Genomic DNA, 22,842 nt, shown 5'->3' with positions numbered 1-22,842 from the left:
AAACTGCAGAACTTCAGCATATTTACAAGCAAGTTATTTATGCTGTCACTGGGCACAGATGCCATTTGACTATTATCTCTGTGCTCCTTCCTTTGCTATCCTATTGCTCAGTTTGTTAATTAGTTATATTGAGCTGTGGCCAAAGATCATGTGTAAGTGCTACTATTGTGGGTTAGAGTAGGGAAAATTGTTTGGTGCAAAGGGAAAGGTAAGTCCTCTTGTTGCTGGATGATGCCTGTCGTTGCTGGATGATGATCACCATGAGCAGTCATTGTGTTAGGGATCAAGGCTTGACGAGCATGCTGCAAAGGCACATACTGGCACTCTTTTCTATGGACAAGAGTAACTACTGTAGTTCATCCAAGAAAAGGTTCAGCAATTTAAATAGGATGCCTCACAGACACATGGTGCCCTGTTGCCCTGTAAAAGAAATTATACCAAATGCTGTTTTCATTTATGTGGATTCAAAAATTTCATAACTGGAGAACCTGATGGCAAACTCAGCTTCAACATAAAATATCAGATGAGTACTAAATCCTATCACATGCCTCAACATAATCTGATACAGCACAAAGCTACTGGGTACATGACCAAAACCAAAGGTGTAAAAGGACAAAAAGTTTCAAAATCATATGGGTTACAAATGCCTGGTAAACAATATTTATGCTATTCATGACGCTACTTTGCTGTTTATGTTTGAGGAATTCTATCCTTCCAATCTATTATACATTCTGTTGTATCTTAAAATCTACTGGGTATTATATACACATGACTATTCTTCAACCGGGAAAATATAATTTCACTACAGTGAGTTATTCTTCTGCAGAGACATTTTCATTCACATCATAATTTGGTATAATAAAGATCCATATTCTTGAGTGACAAAAGCAGATATAAAGTGTTTTGGATCTAGTTGAGCTGATGTTCTAAGAACTCTGAAATTAAAAGGTTAAGAAGATGGTGTTCTATTATAAAAACAGAATTATTCACCCAATTAAGGTTGGAATCTCATTTTGAGATTGAGAATTATTCTTGCCAGGGAAAAGCAAACAACACACTTACAGTTCATCTTTAAAGAAATGAATGTTGGAGAAAATCTGAGATCTTTATAAGTCATGTTATATTATCTATATGTTTCATCCATTATTTAGAACATATGCTTGATCATTTATTTTGAGCCCCTGGGCTGCCTCATTAAAATTAAATTGTTATAAATTATTTGATATTGCTTTGGGGGCATTTGCTCTCCCATCTTGACTGTTAAAAGTATCAATTTATTATTTTTTTATTGTACTTGTATTCTCTCCTGTCTTTTAACCTCTCCAAACCCTTATTTTTCTCCTGCCTCCCATCAACTGTTATCCAATAGGAAAGTTACCTCCTATAGGAAAGTTAATTCTCTGTGTAAACTCTATGGCTGTCCTTCTGACAGCAATTACTGAGACAAATGAGAAGCTGATGAGCTTATTCTCAGGCTAAAGGGTTGCAGTCTTTAAAAAAACATTAAAGAATTTTTGGTCTGTAATGCAGCTAATCCACAGGCATAATTTCTATTAATGGGAGTGGGAGTTCTATATACATATTGATGACAGAGTGACCTTCTTGGTATGGTCTTTGAATAAAAATGTACAAGCCAGAAAGGTGTCCTATTGTAAACTGCAAAGTACGTAGCATAACCTCTGTGCACCAGTTTGGTGTAGCTTCATTGCCCATGACCACCTTTCAATGGCTAGAAATTACAGTAATATTATATAGTAGCAATCACCCCATTCAAGACACCATGAGAAATGCATCTTAGCTTTATCACACAATCTGCCAGCAACAGAATAAAAGCATAGTTTAGTTCATTAACAAATAACCTAGCTCTCAATATATCCTGTTTGTGTCCCCACTAATGTTTACTGATGCTTTACCCAGCAGCTCCAGGGCAGTATAATTCTAAGTTTAACTCCTGGTCTATGACCGGGGCCCCTATGACATGCCTACACAGCATTGTGAAGCCCACAAGAGTGAGCCTTCCAGGTCAGGTCAGTAGACTCAGGCTAGCAAGGCTCCTGCTAGTGCTCTAAAAATAGTTGCGTAGACAGCACTTTGAAGTTGCAGTTGAGGCTGGAGCTCAGGTTCTGAGGCCTAGTGTCATAAACAGATAGTTAAGGGTTAAGGTCTCTTTTACCTGTAAAGGGTTAACAAGCTCAGTAATCTGATGGACACCTGACCAGAGGACCAATCAAGGGACAAGATAATTTCAAATCTCTGTGGAGGGAAGTCTTTGTTTGTGTTCTTTGTTTGTGGGGTTGTTCTCTCTTTGGGTCTGAGAGGGGCCAGACGTATATCCAGGCTCTCCAAGTTTCCTGAAGTATTTTCTTCTATTCAGTATAGTGAGTATTAGAAAGGCGGATTAGTCTTATAATTAATTTCTGTATTTGCAAATGTGTGTTTGCTGGAGAAATCTCTTTATTTCTGTTTGCTGTTACTTTGATTATTCTGAGAAATCCCTCTTGGTTTATAAATTAGACCCTGTAATATTTTTCATCCTGGTGTTACAGAGATAGTCTTTCAGTCTTTCTTTCTTTTAATAAAATCTTTTCTTTTTAGAACTTGATTGATTTCTTCCCTTGTTTGGAATCTCAGGGGAAGAGGAGGAGGGGGAAAAAGGGAATCCCTCTTTGTTTGATTCAAAAAGTTTGAATCAAGGTGATCTCTCCCGACGGCTAAGGGAGGGGGAGGTGGGGGAATGGGCTATTTCCCTTTGTGTTAAGATCCAAGGAGTTTGAATCTGTGTTCCCCAGGGAAAGTTTTGGGGGAACAGGGAGTGTGCTAGACACTGGAATTTCTAGCTGGTGGCAGCATAACCAGATCTAAACTAGGATTTAAGTTTAGAGGAGTCCATGCAGGTCCTCATCTTGTGGATGCTAAAGTTCAAAGTGGGGAATAAACCTATGACACCTAGGAACAGGGTGGGCTTCAGAGCCCAAGCTCCAACCCAAGCCACAGCTTCAAAGCACTGTCTACCCAGCTATTTTTAGAATGTTAGTGTTAACTCTGCTAGTTCAAGTCTGTCAACCAGGGCTGGGAAGCTAACTCCCTTGGTCTCCAAAACACCAACTAGACTTACTTTACAGTAATAAAAATAAATAATAATAATAAATTCAAGCTCACCTACAGATGCTCCAATTTCCAAGGCCACATAGGGAATTCTCTGACTTTGGTTAGATGTAGCTACTTAGTTAAAGATGGGTTACACAATTTAAGTAGGCCTTCCTGGTTTTGATGGTAACAGGAAACACCACCATTTGCAGCTTATTGAAGGAAATGTCATCAGGAGAGTAATATCATAAAGCTCACTGTATCTCAGAACTCAGTCTTCTAGGCAATTTTCTATCTTTTCAGTGTGCAAAATGTATAGTACTGTCCCTCTCTGCTCTAAAGTAATGAATTAAAAACAACAGTCCCATAGTTTACTACTGAAGAACTTGTTTGCTATTGAGTGGTTCTTTGATTTGCCACTCTTCTGGGTGCAGAACAGAGGCATAGGAGAAGAACAACTGAACTCAGTTTTCCATGGGCTCTTGTTAGTCCTAATTGGAGTATAGCAATAAGGAGGACTTTGTTCACCTGTGGGCTGTTTGATATAGCAATGCAGAGTTCTGTGCCACAGGGCCGACTGTGCAGGATCACTGCAGAGATTTCTGGGAGGGGGGGTGAGTGATATACTGTATCAATAGACAGTTTGTAAAAGCAGCAAACAGTGTTTTGAGATGAGTTTCATAAAACCTCAAGTTGGAAGCCGAGAGAGAGACAGCTAGAGAAGGGATTTTGTTTAGACATTCCCCTGAAGCACTTTCCCTTGCAGGAGTTTTTGTCTTGAAAGGAATCTCCCAGAAGCTTTTTCTCCTCATAGAGGGATTTATTTCTTGCATCACGTGCTGGGTTTGGTATTTCAAAAATATGCTGTTTTCTCACACTCTGGATGACAACTGCTTTCAGGGGGTTAGCAGCATGCAGTACTAGTACATGCTGAATGGCTACAAACTCTCAATTGAACTATGGGTTCCACGTCAGGACAATTTCTTTCCTTTATCCCACAAACTCCCTCACTGGTAAAACACAGACACTTGCTACCCAAGTGGGCATCCCTTTCATCAAGTTTTGTGCTCAGTAGTCTGATCCTGAATGCAAGTTCTCTATTCTGGCAATCAAGTCAGGTCCTCTCTTCTTTCAGGGCTGTTGCACAACCAAAACCAGGAAGACAAGCAACTCCTTCCCGATGTGTCTCAGACACACACATTTTCCTATCCTGAATCTTCCTGTCTATTCCTAACATAACATCTTGCCTGGATCAAACACAAAACACATTTTCCTATCCTGAATCTTCCTGTCTATTCCTAACATAACATCTTGCCTGGATCAAACACAAAACACACACAATCCTCTCAACTTCCCAAGGTTACCTGGTTCAGGTTGGTTCAGCCTGTAGTAGTAGCTCTGAAGGGACAGTTATAGTCTGCACTAGATAAAGGGAAAACTAATTCAACCCTCATTTACTGTATTAGTAATGGCTCTTCCTCCCTCTTACCTCCCCCCAAACGCATCTCCCCACATACATACACAGGCACTTGCCATTTATCACTCCAAAGCACATCTACGAAAATTAATGCAGATGTGGTATAGTCAATAACGACTGTCTATCCCAGTCTGCTCTAATCTGGGCTTTATTTCAAAGCTAGACATTTGCAATCAATATGAACTGGAAACATTTTATTCCAGGAAACTGAGGAAAAAGTCTATTATCAGGGTGGGTAAATTTCGAGTGAGCTGCTCATAGGATACAAAGTAAAGCATCACTTGTGCTGATAATCTTCACTTGGCTGCAAGAGCAATTAGCTGAAAACAGAACAGCCTGCATCTATTCTCTTGGGGTGCATATAGCAGTGCTCCTGATGATACTTTGGCAGGCACAGGCACATGAGTAGCACCCACTGCCATGAAAGCAGCACTACCATATTTCTTATGATAACAGAGAGGAGCCTGGAAAGTGGAGACAGTAAGATAAAGGAAGCAGGAGCTGCAGACAAATAGGAGGGGAGTCATACTTCAAATGCTTCTACAACCTACTAAAAAGAGGTGGAAATTCCCACCTCTGAGTTACGCAGCCCTGCTAACAAAATAACAAAAAGAGTTAAAACAGAAAAGTTGTTTCTTACATGGGATCAAACTCCCCATCTCCTCTATGTCAAGTGCTTCTGTACTATGCTGGTTTCATGGTACTGTTTTTATTCCTCCCTCTCCAGCTTATCAAATACAGGGTTCGGAGTAGTTCATGACAGAAACATTGATTCCTTTACAAATCAAAAATAAATAATACACTGTGACTAACATTCAATGCTGGTGCCCTGGAAGCCCCAAAATATAGTCACTCTGAAATATTTAATATTTCTTTACTCAGAAATGGTAGGCACCATATGTTTGCAGCTTCCCAAGGATAGGCCACAAACCAGTGCAGACAGTAATGTGTTATACTTTATTTACTGATGATGATAACTTCTCCCAGAGTTGATCTTTTATTCCAGGTTTGGTCAAAAGATCAGGAAAAAAAATTCATCACTTCAAAAATACAGACCTAAAGGCACTGGATAAAATATTATTCTTCACACAGACTATGATGAAACCTTCAATAAAGATGAAAAATAGTTGTAATTGAAACTATAATGCGGAATATAGTGTAAAAGAGACTTCAGCGGACAATATATATGTCCAAGTACATTTGGGCATATATGATGTGTTAGGAGAGCCCTGCAAATCCATGGATATCCATGACCATTTCTGTGGCTCGCGGATTGGATATGATACAAATTTTGTATCTGCGCAGGGCTCTATGTATTAGTACACTCTTCACTGTTTCCTATGTGTTAAGCACTGATTACTGCACAAGGCCCAACCAAAAAAACATGCACTATCCTAAGGAGCATACAGGTAAAGGCCCAGTCCACATACAAAAGTTTTACCAGTTTACTAAATTGATTTCTTAAATTAATTTAGTTGAGCCAGTGCGGACTCCTGTGTAGACACACTTAAATCAGTTTACACCTGGCTTATATCAAGGTAGTCAATTCAGTGAGGAATCTATTTTTAGATAAATTCATATAAGTATGTATAAACTAATCTGTGTGTGTCTACATGGGGGATGCAGCTTTTCTGTGTTGATAGGGTTTATCTGAATCTGCCTTCAAGAAAGGAGAGCCAAAGGAAGCTGTGTTAACTTAGGGTTTGTTTATGGGTTGGTTTTTAATCCTTTTTCATTTCTCTGCTTTCTTGGGAGCAGAAGACACTTGCCTGGCAAGAGTTAGTGTTTGGGGATTTTGGAAGAAGTGAATCTTTTTAAGATGGGTTTGAATGAGGAGAGGTGGGGGCCTGGGACTCTGGGAATGGGATGTTATTCTGTGGATGGAGGATAGCATGGAAGAAAGCACAGAGGCAGAAGTTTTTGAAAAATGATTCAAAGTAGATTAGTAGCAGGTTAGTGTTACTGTCTGGCAAAATGAAATGAATGAGGGGGGCAATTTATAGGAAACTAGACCAGAGATATTGGTAGGACTACCCTTGTTCCAAGAATCAAAAATGTGGAAGGACTTAGTGACTGCCTGGATATGCGGGAAGCAGGATAGTGAGGCTTTAAAGAGGTCCTCATAAATGCAAGACTGCATACAGGATGATGGTATTGTCCATCACGATAGAGACAGGAGATAGTGCAAGGGAAGGAAAAATAAGATGATTTTGTTGTTTTGTTTGTCAGACAGCTACCCTGTAAAATGTCAGGGAGACAGTCAGATGTGCTGGACTGGAAGACTAGTCACATCTGGAGAAGTAGATTTGTGGGTCGTTAACATAGAGATGCCAGGTGAATCCATGCAGGTGGATAAGATCCAGGGGTGGGTCAGGAATAAGCAGGCCAGGAATAAGGTGCAGGGGGAGAAGATGATGGAATCAGTGACTGAATCACAGAAAAATAGAAGGGCGTGAGGAATTTGTTTAACTGGCAGGTGATCGGGAAAATTATATTCTTTTTGCAGCTTGTCCTGAAAAGTTGGACAAATCTTCGAATGATTGGGCAAGAAAGGCCCAAAAACTATGAAGAGTCTACATTATTTTCTAATGATTTACCACTTATATTGTATAATATCTCAACTGTAGAATGTTGGACAATGGACAGCATGAAAGGCACATCATTTCAGATTACTCATGATGGACAACACATCTCTTGAGAAAAAAGGAGTGGGAAGTATACAACTCACACCATAGCCAGGCCATAAATTCCTTTGCAGTGTTGACAAGAAACCTACTTACCACAGACACATTAATTTGGTAAGACAAAGCCACTTGTCAGGTTTCAAGGTAAAGTTTTAGTGAAGGTCAACTCTCCCTGTGGAATAACATCCAAATAGGCTATCAGATGTACAAAGGGAAAATAGGTCCGACAAGATACCATGCACTCATAAAGTCCTCTTTTGGCTTTCTGTAGATCAGCACCAAATGAAATGGTTAGGTTTTCACGTAACCATCATTGTAATATGTAGACATTGCTATGCAGTTCTAGGAGAACATCTGTTCTTTTTAGTCAAGGAGCCAAACATTCCTCCCATCAGCGGTAAAACTGGAGTCAATGCTATATCAGGAAAAACACTTCAAGGAGCACCATGGAAACAGTGTTGGAGCTTTAGGTATGGAATACAGTGCCATGGTTTTGTTATCTAAGAACCTTCAGCCAAGACAAGTGACCACTTAATGTGTGAAAAGTGGAGAGTCAAGACACAATAACATGCCATGTTTTCTAGATGAAAAGTGGCTGGCATGTTGAAATGAAGAATCAGAGGGTCAGTCATAAAGCCAAAATATATAATTGACTCCAATAATTTAACAGAAAGTACTAATGCTAGAAATGATCAAATGGCTGGATACTACTGAATAAGTGGAAGAATCATGAAGACTGAAGACAGGTTTTTCTTCACTTTCTTGACCCTTGTTTCTCCATCAGGTATGAGAGGTCTGTTTCAGATAAAATATAGTCCATATCAGTTTACCTTTCATGGGGTCAAGGCCAGATCTCCTTTATGGAACAGTTCTGACCATGTATTTCTGGAAGTATTCAGTATGATTATTGTGGCTCAGGAAAAAAATAAATCCACACAGTACTGTATATTGACCTTTTTGTTACCCACTGTTTTGTGTTTTTCCAAAATAACTTATGTATATTGTAATTTCTTATTTAATTGTAATGCTTGTCCACTGAAGTAATAAAATTCTCATACTGAGTATATGAGATGGACCACTGTGCATTGTTATAATTGTTTACAACTTTCTATTGTTTTCATAAATATGATTCATAACACTAATAAAGATGTAGGACAACTGCAGCATTTTACTGTTTCTTCCCACAATGTAATTGTTATTTTGTCATTGATAGTAAAGTGTCTCCATCATGTTCTGATTTTTTTTTTAGACTCAATGATTTACAACACAATGGTTTTATTTGAGATGGACTGCTAAGAGAGATGACTTTTTGAAGAACTCTAGATTTATGCCACAGTGGAATTATACTTTTATAATGCATGGATTATGCTGTAATGGATTAACATAATGAGGATTAACAATATTGAAGTAGTTTAAAAACCTGAGGTTTCTGAAGAAGGGAACCTGAGGAGGTCTGCACTCTATTTTGGAATAAGCTTTCCAGAGGAAAGTTCCAAAAGAATGTTCCTAATTCCAAAAGAATGTTACCAGCTTTTTGTGGAAAATCACCTGCAAGGGGTATAAACACCTGCCTTATTCTAGATCTCCCCATTTTCCATTGGGTTTTTTCCCTTACTTTGTTCCCAAGCAGCCAGCATAGATAATCTTTGGGAATGCTTGACCTGATTTCCAGTCCAAAGAGATTCCCATAAATTTGGATAAGCATCTGAACTTTTGGATGATACACCAAATTGAACTGAACCTGAACCTTTTGGTCTTCACTCATAACCACATCTTCCTGTCTATGAATTAGGTGCATTGCTTCATGTCACAGTGCCAGGGTGTGCATTTGGGGGAAAAGATACTTCTTTCCCCCCCCTTTGGAAAAAGAGAGGTTAGGAGATTTGTGTGTGTAGGGGGGTTACACAAAGAAAATCAATGATTGTTGTTGTTTGTTTGTTTGTTTAAAAAAATACTTCATCCAAAAAGACATTTCTGTTTAAGTGTTTTGATGGGAAAATTTAACTAATTCTATTTGCAGGTTTGAACTTTAAGCCCTGATACACCAAAGTCCTTAAACATATGATTAAGTTCTAGCATGTGAAAAATCTCACTGAAGTCCATGCAATTAAAATCCTACTGATGTGGGAAGCAAGGAACTTATTTGGCCATATACTCATCATTTTCCCCTCCTCTGGAGAAGTGTTGACCATGCAGAAGGAGCAAGGCCCCCTGAAAGACACTTTAACAATCAAATGCAGCACTCGCCATCATTCTCCAGTAATGGGTTGAGATTTTCACAGATTTCCTTATGAGTCAAACTCTCTGTTTCATTTTTGGTGGATCTCAGAACTGGCCCTTTGCCGTAAAATACCACACGACTCTCAAACTCTCAGATGTGGAAACCTGCAAGTTAACATCTGTAACTCAGGAAATAATTTTTTAAAAAAAATATTTCTGTATTTTAGACTTTCACATCTTAGAGTTCTGCTACTCTTAAGTATCATGTTTAGTGTCTAATTTTTAATGAGAATAAGAAAATATTCATTGTGTCTTCTGGTTTGTTGGACTCTGTTTTTTGTCTTGTGTAGAGGCAGTCAATATTCAAACAAATAGTTTGGCATGATACCGGCAATATGTAAAGTCTGTTCTTTTAAATCAAACACTGCCTAAACTTTATTTCCTTTGTATCATTACAGGAAAAAAATGACCTTCTGTCTGTGTGATGGTACTTTCCATTTTCTTGTACGAGATTAGAAATAGCTACTCTTACTCACTTTCACTTACTTTTCCTCAATTGGCAAGGAAACAAACCTCCTCAGGATATATTGTTCAGAAGTGGTTTTTACTAGGGCTGTCGATTAATCACAGTTAACTCACATGATTAACTAAAAAAAACCTAATTGCGATTAAAAAAAATTAATCACAATCAATCACAGTTTTAATTGCACTGTTAAATAGAATACCAGTTGAAATATTTTGGATGTTTTTCTACATTTTCATATATATTGTATTCTGTGTTGTAATTGAAATCAAAGTGTATATTTTTGCTTACAAGTATTTGCACTGTAAAAATGATAAACATAACAAATAGTATTTTTCAATTCACCTCATACAAGTACTGTAGAGCAATCTCTTTGTCGTGCAAGTGCAACTTACAAATATAGATTTTTTTTTGTTACATGACTGCACTAAAAAAAAAAAACGGCAGAGCCTACAAATCCACTTAGTCCTACTTCTTGTTCAGCCAATTGCTAAAACAACCAAGTTTGTTTACATTTAAGGGAGATAATGCTTCCCTCTTATTATTTACAATGTCACCAGAAAGTGAGAACAGGCATTTGCATGGCACTTTTGTAGCTGGCATTGCAAGATATTTAAATGCAAAATATGCTAAACATTTGTATGCCCCTTCATGCTGCAACCACCATTCCAGAAGACATGCTTCCATGCTGATGATGCTCATTTAAAAAAAGTTAATTAAATTTGTGACTGAACTCCTTGGGACAGAATTGTATGTCCCCCTGCTCTGTTTTACCCACATTCTGCCATATATTTCATGTTATAGCAGTCTCGGATGATGACCCAGCACATGTTGTTCATTTTAAGAGCACTTTCACTGCAGATTTGAAAAAACGCAAAGAAGGTACCTACCTAAGATTTATAAAGATAGCTACAGCACTCGAGCCAAGGTTTAAGAATCCGAAGTACCTTCCAAAATCTGAGAGGGACGAGGTTTGGAACTTGCTTTCAGAAGTCCTTAAAAGAGCAATACTCTGATGTGGAAACTACAGAACCCGAACCACCAAAAAAGAAAATCAACCTTCTGCTGGTGGCATCTGACTCAGTGAACATGTGTCAGTCTGCACTGCTTTTGATTGTTATCAAGCAGAACCCATTATAATCATGGACGCATGTCTTCTGGAATGATGGTTGAAGCATGAAGGGGCATGTGAATCTTTAGCACATCTGGCATGTAAATATCTTGTGACGCCGGCTACAACAGTGCCACGAGAATGCCTGTTCTCACTTTCAGGTGACATTGTGAACAAGAAGCGGGCAGCATTATCTCCTGCAATTGTAAACAAACTTGTTCGTCTGAGTGATTGGCTGAACAAGAAGTAGGACTGAGTGCACTTGCAGGCGCTAAAATTTTACATTGTTTTATTTTTGAATGCAGGTTTTTTGTACATAATCCTACATTTGTAAGTTCAACTTTCATGATAAAGAGATTGCATTACAGTATTTATATTAGGTGAATTGAAAAATACTATTTCTTTTGTTTTTTTTACAATGCAAATACTTGTAATGAAAAAGTGAGCACTGTACACTTTATATTGTGTTGTAATTGTAATCAATATATTTGAAAATGTAGAAAACATCCAAAAAATTTAAATAAATGGCATTCCATTATTGTTTAACAATGTGATTAATTGCTATTAATTTTTTTAATCACTTGACAGCTCTAATTTTAACATTTTTTCCATAATGCAAAAATTATGAACATCATCTTTGTAGCTTAATATAATAATTGAACCACAGTGTTCACGGAACTTCCAGTTTCTTGGAAGCATGTTATGGATAATTTCCTCATGAATTTTTTTCTTTGATGTTGCAAAACTGGAAAGCCTTAATTTTCTAGTACTGTTTTCTGCAATATCATTTCTACCATTATAATGCAGTAGGTCACAGTTATTTTGGGGGTTTGCATTGCATAGTTACTTACAAATCACCCAAGTTCTCTACATAAAACTTCAAATAAAACACTTAAGCAGTTGTTTGTAGATGGAATGATAGTGCTCTGGATAATCTGGGGAATTAGGACAAATCCTGAAGCAGGAGTCTGCAACCTTCCTCTTTTATTATGGCAAGCATTGACAAGGCACTGGAAGGGATTTACAGAGGCAGGGCCGCCCAGAGGATTCCGGGGGCCCGGGGTCTTCGGCGGCAGGGGTCCCTTCCGTTCCGGGACCCGCCGCCGAAGTGCCCCGAAGACCCGCGGTTGGGAACCCCCCGCCGCCGAATTACCGCCGAAGCGGGACCGCCGCCGAAGTGCAGCCCAGTCTTCGACGGTAATTCGGCGGAGGGGGGCCCTGCCGCGGGTCTTCGGGGCATTTTGGCGGCGGGTCCTGGAAGGGAAGGGCCCCCCGCCGCCGAATTACCGCCGAAGACCGGGCTGAACTCGGCGGCGGGTCCCGCCCCGTCTTCGGCGATAATTCGCCAGCAGGGGGTCCTTCCGCCCCGGAGCGGAAGGACCCACCGCCGGCGAAGACCGGGAGCAAAGACGCTCCGGGGGCCCCTGTCCCGCAAGAGTTTTCCAGGCCCCCCGGAGGGAGTGAAGGACCCCGCTCCGGGGGCCCCGAAAAACTCTGGTGGGGGCCCCTGTGGGGCTCGGGGCCTGGGGCAAATTGCCCCTCTTGCCCCCCCCTCTGGGCGGCCCTGTACAGAGGTGCTGTAGTACCGCTATCAAGAATGAGCTTCACTGCTTTAAATGTGGAAGAAGAAAGATGGAGACACAGGAACAAAATTACATTTTTCAGAATGTATTAACACTTAAGAGATGCTAGACTGTAACTGCCCTATTTATACCAGCTATTTCTTTTTCCTTCTCTGCACCACCAAAACTATTAGCAATTTCCTAATATGCCTAGGCTAGTTATAACAGTTGTACAAGGACCATGTGGGATAAATGCATTATAGATAAGACCACTCATCACACACCTCCAATTCCCATTTTCACAAGCTCATGTGGTATTCACCTGCTGCTTGTAAAGAATGTATTTCTTTGCAGTGAGAGAGAGATTCAGGGTTAGTGTCCGGCTTGTAAATTTTGCTTTTCTTACCCCATTTTTTGTAACTAGTACTTTATAAAGAAAGAAAAAAGAACCCATTAGGTAAGGTTTATCAAGTCATTTTTAGCATGGAAGGGAGGGAAGGGAGGGAGGAATGAAATGCACTTGAGGGAGGGAGGAATGAAAAAGAGTACAGAGGATTAAAATAGAGACTATGTTTGGGCAGTTGAGAGGGGTGGCGAAAGAATAATTTGCAGTAGTTCTTAAACCAGAAGCTACTTTGACTTATTGTATGGTCTAGTAGACTAACACTGCATCACTGTGCTACATGGAAGTGCACAGGGATCTGGGCAGTTTAACATGGACATTTCCAAATGTACTGTGTCACAGTTACAGGTATATTTTTCAGTAGCTTCAAAATGCCTACCCTGGAGGTACTCTGTTAACTATACAATGTGCAGACATTGTGCTGTCAGTGTGTGCAGGCTCAGAGTTTAGAAACCAAAGATGATTGATTTTTTTTCACCTTTTTTAAATTTCAGTGAAAATATTTCAGTTACATTTTCACTAACTTTTTTAGCCAATTCTTCATAGGCGCTATTGGTGAAATCCTGGTTCTGTTAAAATCAGTGGCAAAACTCCCATTGATTTCAGCGGGACTACAGTTTCTTCCCATATGTTTAAATGGTACACCATGGAGATAGGTGTACCGCTTAAATATATGGGAAGAAACCATATATCTGCTTAACACCACTGTTATGTCACAATATATAATCAGTTTCCATTATATGGATGCATTTCTGTTTCCCATAACCATGGACTGAGAAATTGGTTTGGACAAAAAATTGCTCTGAAGACAAGAGAATATTTTTGCAAAGTAAAACAGTAGGAAGACTGGTCTAAGTGAGAGAATTAGGTCTATGATTAGCCTTAATAGCAAATGTTAAAAAGCATCATTCAGTGTTTTTTCTTTATATTAAAGTAACACACTTCTGGGTACTGTAATTGTTAGTAAATAAAATAACAATTTCGTCACCTGATTGATATGTCCTGCTCCATGCCTGAAATGTGAACATATTAAAGGATAAAATTTATTGTAATATAGGATACTTGACTACCTCTCTTTCTTTACAGATTTGAGGTCTATTGTTACATTTTAAATGTCTGAAAATCAAAGAGACTTATTTTGTTGCCATCTAGCTTTGATCTGTGTCAAAATTATGAAAGCCCAAGAGAGCATTAATAAAACCTCCAGTGAATCATTACAAAACTGTTTCTTTTCTAAATGTGCAGTTTAAATATCACATACTATTAGTGAAGGTTCATGCAGAATTTTTTTTCCATGTTTCAGAGAAGAACTGTTTTGTTTCTATCATACAACTGCGTAGGTATGAATATTCAGCCCCCTGTTGTACTGTGGTGAGAATTAACTGCAATTCAATTCTAATCAGTGGTGTAACTAATTAATGCACTTATCCCAACACATTTATAGAGTCACTTGTTGACTACTGATGGCTAGAAAAAGTTAAAATCAATGTGGCATTTATAACAGGATATTGCTAATGTGCAACATGTAGAATAATTATTAACATGAGCTATGGCCCAGATCATCAAAAGTACTGGGCATGGCTTCACTCAGCATTGCAGTGCCTGACCCTTAGGCCATCTGCTACCTCGTGGGTTCATTACCCAGTGTCCACATACAAGACAAGGGGAAAGTTATGTGTGTAAGAAAAGAATCCTCAGACTCAAGGACGCTGAGTGGTGAGCCACTTGACCTAGCCAGAGTGAAATAACAAAGAGGAGATGGGAGAGGCAAGGGGCTTAGGTGCCTAAGGGTACGTCTACACTACGGGACTATTCCGAATTTGCATAAACCGGTTTTGTAAAACAGATTTTATAAAATCGAGTGCGCGCGGCCACACTAAGCACATTAATTCGGTGGTGTGTGTCCGCGGTCCGAGGCTAGCGTCGATTTCTGGAGCGTTGCACTGTGGGTAGCTATTCCCTAGCTATCCCACAGTTCCCGCAGCCTTATTTCCGGGTTGAGATCCCAGTGCCTGATGGGGCAATAATCATTGTCGCGGGTGGTTCTGGGTAAATGTCGTCAGTCACTCCTTCCTCTGGGAAAGCAACGGCAGACAAGCATTTCGTGGCTTTTTTCCCTGGATTGCCCTGGCAGATGCCATAGCATGGCAATCATGGAGCCTGTTTTGCCTTTTGTGACTGTCACCGTATGTGTACTAGATGCCGCTGACAGAGGCGATTCAGCAGCGCTACACAGCAGCATGCTTTTGCTTTTGCATAACAGCAGAGATGGTTATCAGCCATACTGTACCATCTACCAATCCATAAATTGGTAATAAGATGATCATGGCTACCAGTCCTTTTGCACTGTTCCATTTGCTGCTGTCATAAGTGCCCCTGGCTGCTCTTAGCCAGGGGCGCAAAAGCCAAAATTGGGAATGACTCCCTGAGTCAATCCCTCCTTTTTGGTATCTAAAAATAGAATCAGTCCTGCCTAGAATATGGGCAAGTGTACTAGAGAACCACTGTATCAGAGAACCAGAGAGCACAGCTGCTCTGTGTCAGATCCTGCAGAAATTATGAGCTGTACGCTATTCACAGGGGGTGCTCCTGCAACAACCCCACCTGTTCATTCCATTCTTCCCCCAGCCTTCCTGGGCTACCGTAGCATTGTCCCCCCACTTGTGTGATGAAGTAATAAAGAATGCAGGAATAAGACACAGTGACTTGTTAGTGAGATATGAGTGGAAGGCAGCCTCCAGCTGCTATGATAGTCCAGACAGGACAGTAAAGAGTGTGTAGGAGAGGAGCCCAGCATCCCTCTGCTAGTTCAGGGGCACTTGAATCTTTTCTTTACACATGAAGGGTGGGGGCTGATGGAGCTCAGCCCCCTGTTGCTATGACGATGATGGATATCAGCCATACTGTACCATCTACCAGGAAAAATTAGGACCAGGCACCCTTGATTGACCTCACCGATGCTAGTATGCATGGTTACCAGTCCTTTTGCACTGCCCCATATGCCAATAGGCTGATGACGAGGACAGATACCAGTCATTTTGTACCATCAGCCAGCCATAGCGGGGGGGGAGCAAGGATGTTGGTGTTGAGTGCTGCACCATCGCGTCTATCTGCAGCATTCAGTAAAGATAGGGTGACATGTAAAAGAGTCAAGAGAGGATTGTTTTCCCTTTCACTTCTGGGGGTGGGTGGGGGGGTGCGTAAATTGCCGAGCTATGCCCTGACCCACCGCGGACACTGTTTTTGACCCTAGAAGCATTTGGAGCTCAGCCAAGAATGCAAATGCTTTTCAGAGACTGCAGGAACTGTGGGATAGCTTGAGTCCTCCAGTCCATGAGCGTCCATTTGATTCTTTGGCTTTCCGTTACGCTTGTCACGCAGCAGTGCGCTGAGTCCCTGCTATGGCATCTGTCTGGAGATATTTAAAAAATGATTTTGAATTTCGTCTTCTGTAACGGAGCGCTGATAGAACAGATTTGCCTGCCCTTACAGCGATCATGTCCGCATCGTCCATGCAGGAGCTCTTTCTTTATTTTCATTTTTAACTGCATCACCCGTGCTGATCAGAGCTCCACGCTGGGCAAACAGGAAATATTCAAAAGTTCGCGGGGCTTTTCCTGTCTACCTGGCCACTGCATCCGAGTTCAGATTGCTGTCCAGAGCGGTCAGTGGTGCACTGTGGGATACCGCCCGGAGGCCAATACCGTCGATCTGCGGCCACACTAACCCCAATCCGATATGTTAATACCGATATTAGCGCTACTTCTCTCGTTAGGGAGGAGTACAGAAACCGGTTTAAAGAGCCCTTTATACCGATATAAAGGGCCTCTTAGTGTGGACGGGTGTGGCGTTAAATCGGTTTTACGCTCCTAAAACCAGTTTAAACGCGTAGTGTAGACCAGGCTTCTGTAGCTAACTTGGTGTAGCTCGCTGACAGGCCAGAGATAGGCACCTCCGTTCAGTCAGGATCCTCAGCTGTGAACCCTCTCCTGTAGTTAGGCACCTAAGCTAGGTCAGCCACTTACGTAGCAAAAGCCGTCTCTTGCTCATGCTCAATACCTCTTATGCTCACCTTACAGTTCCCTGTGTCTCTCTTTGAGGATGATGTGCAGCCACCTCACCTATTAGTGGCCTGCATCAAACCTTCCTGTTCTGGGGTCTGACAGATGTCAGGCTCAGAGCACACCTAGAAAATCAGGCCCTACTTGTGAAATAGACTTTCCCTCACCTAGTCTGAGCATCCCATTTTAGGACCTCTGAGGTTTCAGCTAGAGTGAGGGCTCTGAGCTCCTTGTTAGCTGAGGGTTTAGGTAGCCACTTATGTGGTAGGACAGCAGCTGAATGGCAGTTCTGAAAATGTCAGTGATGACTAAATGGTGGCATTTGCCACCTAAAGAGGCAGATAGGCACCCAAGTACCTTGAGGATCTGGATCTTTGCCTCAGAAATCTACATTTCTAAAGGTTTTGGGTCTTGAGCGAGAAATAAGTTTTTTTTCTATGATGATTCCCCATCCATTATCCCAATGGTGGAATTATGAGATTATTTGCTACCATAAATAACACAATAAGCAGAAGCACCAATCAAACTAGGCTGATGGGTTTTGTGCTGAAACCTTTATATCCCACACTAAACTACACAAAGGATATTCTTATGGCCCTGGAAGCAGAGACAAATACTAAAGGGGAAACCTTTAAAAATAAAACCAGTTAGTGATAGCATCTACTCTTAAGTGTGAGATAATTTACAAAAAATATTTTTGTATATTATGAAAACTTTAACTATTACCATGCCTAGATCAAGCAGAAAAGATGCAAGGCTACCAAGAAATTTAACATAGATGAAGTGGAGATTAACTGAGAAAATGGGAAGAGTAAACTTAAAGTTGGAGATTTCCACAGTGCTTGTCATTGATACACTCAATGACACATGACTGGGGATTGCATTGTCAAAGAACAAGCAAACAAACCTCTGACAATAAGGGGAAGCTCCTTCAAGGGGACATTTTTGTTTTAGTATTTATATAAAAGCCTTGATATTATCATGGCCAGATCAGGAGAGATGGAGTTAGGTTACCAAAAATTAAACATAAATATAGTGGGTTTTCTAGCATCTCCATAGGTTTCTACACAGATGAAACAGATTCATCAGAGCTATTAAAGGATAAAGGCCTGATAACAGAATATCTTGCCTGGAAGTTTGGCATCCTGTAGAAAAGAGGGTCAAACAAAGCCAGCCGTCATAGTTTGAGGGGCCCTCTAAATGTTAAACATTTCTTGCCCCTCCATCACCCATTTGACTCATGTTGAGTAAGTATTTTGGTCAGCCAGGAGTTTCCATCTCTGACTCACTTTTAGTGAGGCAGAGTGAGACTGGGGAACCTAGGACAGATGGGGCAGATCTAGAATCATAAGGAGGAAATTTTTTGTTGCAGTTGTAGTGGTGCTTCTGTCATTTATGGGAATATGCTGAATGTTCCAGCATTGATACCTGAGTATCAGTGTTGCATGATATGCAATGTTAATGAATGCAATATCAATATAAAAAGAAGGCTGAATTCTGTCTGTCCATATTTTGTATTACCTTGTTTTATATATTGCTTGGGACAGATATCCTTTTAAATTCAGAAGCAGTTATACTTTAATAAAGTCAGGTCCCAGTAAGACTTTATTGAGCTGTTGGTTAATGAGTCAGAAATCTGGTTTCTGTGAAGGATGGAGAATTGTATGGTATAGCAGTTACACCGTGACTCTTCTGCACCAGACAATGTGGTTTAGTTGTATGTCCTTCATTTGGCCAAACTTGATGATTGTAGCATATGGCAACAAGACTTCTGGAAACTATGATCCTAATCAAGTTCTATTTGTGGTGTCTCAATAAAGAATGACTGATCAATGTATAAAGTGAAGAATTTCGGCAAATTTTCCCCATGAATACAAGAGCCCCTTTCCTAGATGATAGCTTTGTGAGGGGTTCACAGCAGACTGACCTGTCATCATCATTAGTTAGCCTACAAGAAGAAAAGGTGAGATGGCAAAACACACAACACAGAAAACAGAAAGGAGACTTGAAAGATACAAAACTTTTATTTATATCTTTAGGGACTCACTCAACCCTACCAACTGATGATGACTAATGTGGCTGGACACGTAAGGTCATTACCAGATAGTGGAGCCTGTTTATAGTTTCTACTGCTGTTAGGATGAAATATTTCCTTGAAAAGAGTAAAATGTTTCTGATTTTGCAGGCATAGCACTTCTGTGGCATGTCTCTCTTTTTTTTTTCTTTCTAGGAGAAAAACAACTTTTATGTGAAAGTAGAAAAAATCTGAAGCAAGGAAGTGTTTCTAAAGGGAATATACTTTGTCTCTTAGGTGCCAGTAAGTTTCTATAGCCAAAACCCATAAAGAACGTTATCAGTTTCTGACACACTGCCATAATGTGTGTGTGCGTTGTTGTTTGTTTTGGTTTGGTTTTGGGTTTTTTTGGGGGGGAGGGGATAATAGTGGTGGGGTTTTTGTTTGTTGTTTTCTTAAATAGGGATTTTCTAAAATATGTATAATAGAGCAGAACATTACCATTATAGTATAGATGTCACCTGAAGGGAACTTAACTGACAACATGACACTGACTGTATTGAAATTACATGAGTTAATTGCTATGAATTAGTTATATTTACAGATGGGATTGAAACAAAATAATTAAATCCAGACAGACCTTCCCATAGTTCAGGACTGTTCAGAATCAGGGTTTTGGGTCAGCACATTACAGAGTTAGGGGCCAGCCACAGTATTTGGACATGGCAGGGCCGCCCAGAGGATTCAGGGGGTCTGGGGTATTCAGTGGCAGGGGTCCCCCACCGAATTGCCAGCACTTTGGCGCTGGGTCCCGGGGCGGAAGAAGCTCCAGGGGCCTGGGCCCCACAAGAGTTTTCCAGGGCCCCCAGAGCGAGTGAAGGACCCCACTCCAGGCACCCCAAAAAACTCTCGTGGGGGCCCCTGTGGGGCCTGGGGCCTGGGGAAAATTGCCCCACTTGCCCCCCCCCCCCGGACGGCCCTGGGACATGGATCCAAACTTTCACAAAGCTTTTGGTTTCGTCCCATTTCTAATTACATCCCAGCCAAGGTTATACTACTGAAACCTACAACTGCATTTATAGATTTCAGCAACTGATGATGGTGGGTTTTTTTAAAATATGGTATTTTTAAGTACTTGTGTGCATGTGTGAATAATTTTCTCTGGTGGTAAATTTGTTAGTCTGAGTAATTCTTTTCCAAGAGGAGTCAATTCTTCAGTCATCCCAATATAGCTTAAGTATTAATTGTGGGGAGGAAGAAGTGAAGTCTTGAATCTAGATGTCCATAGCCAAGACATCAACATGGGAAGCAGACTTCATGACAAAGAGGAAGTTGCCTTCAGAAGTTCATGTACTTAGTGAAAAATGCAGTCTCAGAAGCCTTTTTTAAAACTTTATTTTTATGCAATAAGAAAAAATATACCTCTTTGTGATTGTACATTATAACAAATATTCAAGAATTCATAAAAATCAGAAATATAAAAGTACAGATCTGAACATGAAAGTGTGTAACGTAAAGTCTGTTCATGAAACTAAAATTGAAGTCGTCTTAGATAATAGTGTCAATTCTTCCATAAAGACATCCAGGTTCAGTTCTGAAATGAAATCACTTTCAAATGACAGGAGAATTAGGGTTCTCTTTCTTTAATTGGGCATGCTCATCCTTTGGTGTGGTAAAATTCTCTTCACATAAAAAAGGAATTCACAAGGTGCAGTTGATGCTCCAAACAAGACCACTATAGACATCCCAAAAATACATGGAAAAGTCTCCCTTTAATTCCTTGACAACACCTAGAACTTCTTCAGATTCTTAGCAGTTTGTCTTATGTATCAGTGGTTTAAATACAGCCATTTCAACTTTTCCTTTTCTATATCTAAACCAAGCAAGTCCATCAAAGTATGCCGTGATTACCATTTCAAAAATTTTCTTTTGCAGTTCAACACTGGCTTCATCCATTCATGATAAATCTGGGACAACTAATGCTGCACTTCAGAATCCTGGTAAATGCTCAGTAACTAAGGAATCTAGAAGCTTTGGGGGCAATACCTTGGCTCTTTATGGGGTACATCCTATACTGATGCTTCATCATATGCATCTTTCAAAACAGGTTGCTTGGATGAAATTTAGGTGAAAAAAATCTTAAGATGGCTCTCTTTTGTTGAATTGATTACTGTTGACAGTGAAGAACTTCAACTCCTTTAGCAAGGCGCATTAGTTCCTTTTGAAGGTAATTGTTCAAAGGAACAAAAAATTTCAGAACCAGTCCCATAACCTCAGCTAAGAACAAGAATTTGAATGATTCTGTAATTTCCAACAGCCCTCCTGCTTCAATGGATAAATTTCCATATCCATTCACACACACCCATTTGACAGAACACGCTGAATCTCTTCCAAATTACTGAGGATTATTTCCAATGTTTTCAGATGGCAAGGCCATCCTGTTTCTATGAGTCTTTGGCATTCTGGTCTTTGTGGATGTAACTGGTGAGTCAAGCAGTGTGTGTAAAATATTTACTTAAATTATCTTCTAAAAGCATTTGTACAACACCTTTGCACTCTGATGTAACTTTGGCACCATTAAAGCAAGAACAAATTATTTTGAGGGTCAAGACCCTGTTCATAGAGATCTTTCAAAATGTGGTGTGTAATATCTTCAACAATGAGGCCATGCAGTTGGGCTACTCTAGAAAGCCTGACTTCGTCATCAAGTAGCACAAAACAATGAACAAACTTTCTCCATTCACAGCATCCCTTGTAGTCTCACATTTCAGGCAGAAGAACTTGACATCACCATTTTTTTCTGAATATCTCCAATAATATCTTTCAAGACCATTTTCTTCATAAGAACAATTATTTCATTCTGAATTTCAGTAGAGATGTACTTTGGGTTTTTTGGAATGGTTTTCAGAGCATCCTTGAGTTTTGGATCTTGTCCTGCAGTAAACTTAAGTAGGATGATGAAAATTCTTGATGAATTGTTCAGAGTAAGATTTAAGTGGAGTTCTCTTTGAGATGGAGTCATTACAAATTTGTCAGTTTTGAAAACTATTTGTAGCCCTTGTCCCACCAGGTATAACAGGGGCTTGAGTCCATAGGTTTGCAAGGTGATGATCTGGCACAGGGTGTCATTGTAGTGTTGGTAGGGTAGATAAACAGTTGGTTCTATACAGCATTCCAGTGGCCAAGATGCAGGTCTTGAGGGGAGTTTGGGTAGAGGGAAGCCTGTCTTCCAGAGCTCTCCTTCTGGCGGGGCCACTGTAAGCCGATGGGAGATTTGAGGTCTAGTCCCTCTAGAGCCAGCAGATATTTTTTGGCATGAAAGCGAATGGTGAGAAATACACTCGAGAATGGCTACTGTATTCACCATCAACAGGGTCTGTTTTTTGCATATAAATCTTCAACATCCCAGTTTCCTGCAGATGGATTTAGTGACTGGCAGAATACTGTTTTAATTGAATAACATGAAAATAGCACTACTCACAGAGATGAAGCTTTTAGAACAGAACAAATATGCCATATTCATACCATGTGCTGCACACACTCTGTCTTGTTGGCTGCAGTGCTGTTGATTGTTGTCCGGTGGCAGTAAGGTTTTTCTCAACAGTCCAGTTACTTTATACATTTTTCTCTGCCTCAACACACTGATGGGCAGTTCTTAAAACATATTTGGGCAATGATAGTGTGTTGAAATCTCTTTCTA

Source organism: Mauremys mutica, chromosome 6, assembly GCF_020497125.1.
Source record: "Mauremys mutica isolate MM-2020 ecotype Southern chromosome 6, ASM2049712v1, whole genome shotgun sequence".
NCBI lineage: Eukaryota > Metazoa > Chordata > Testudines > Geoemydidae > Mauremys > Mauremys mutica.
Note: the sequence above shows the minus strand (reverse complement) of the source record.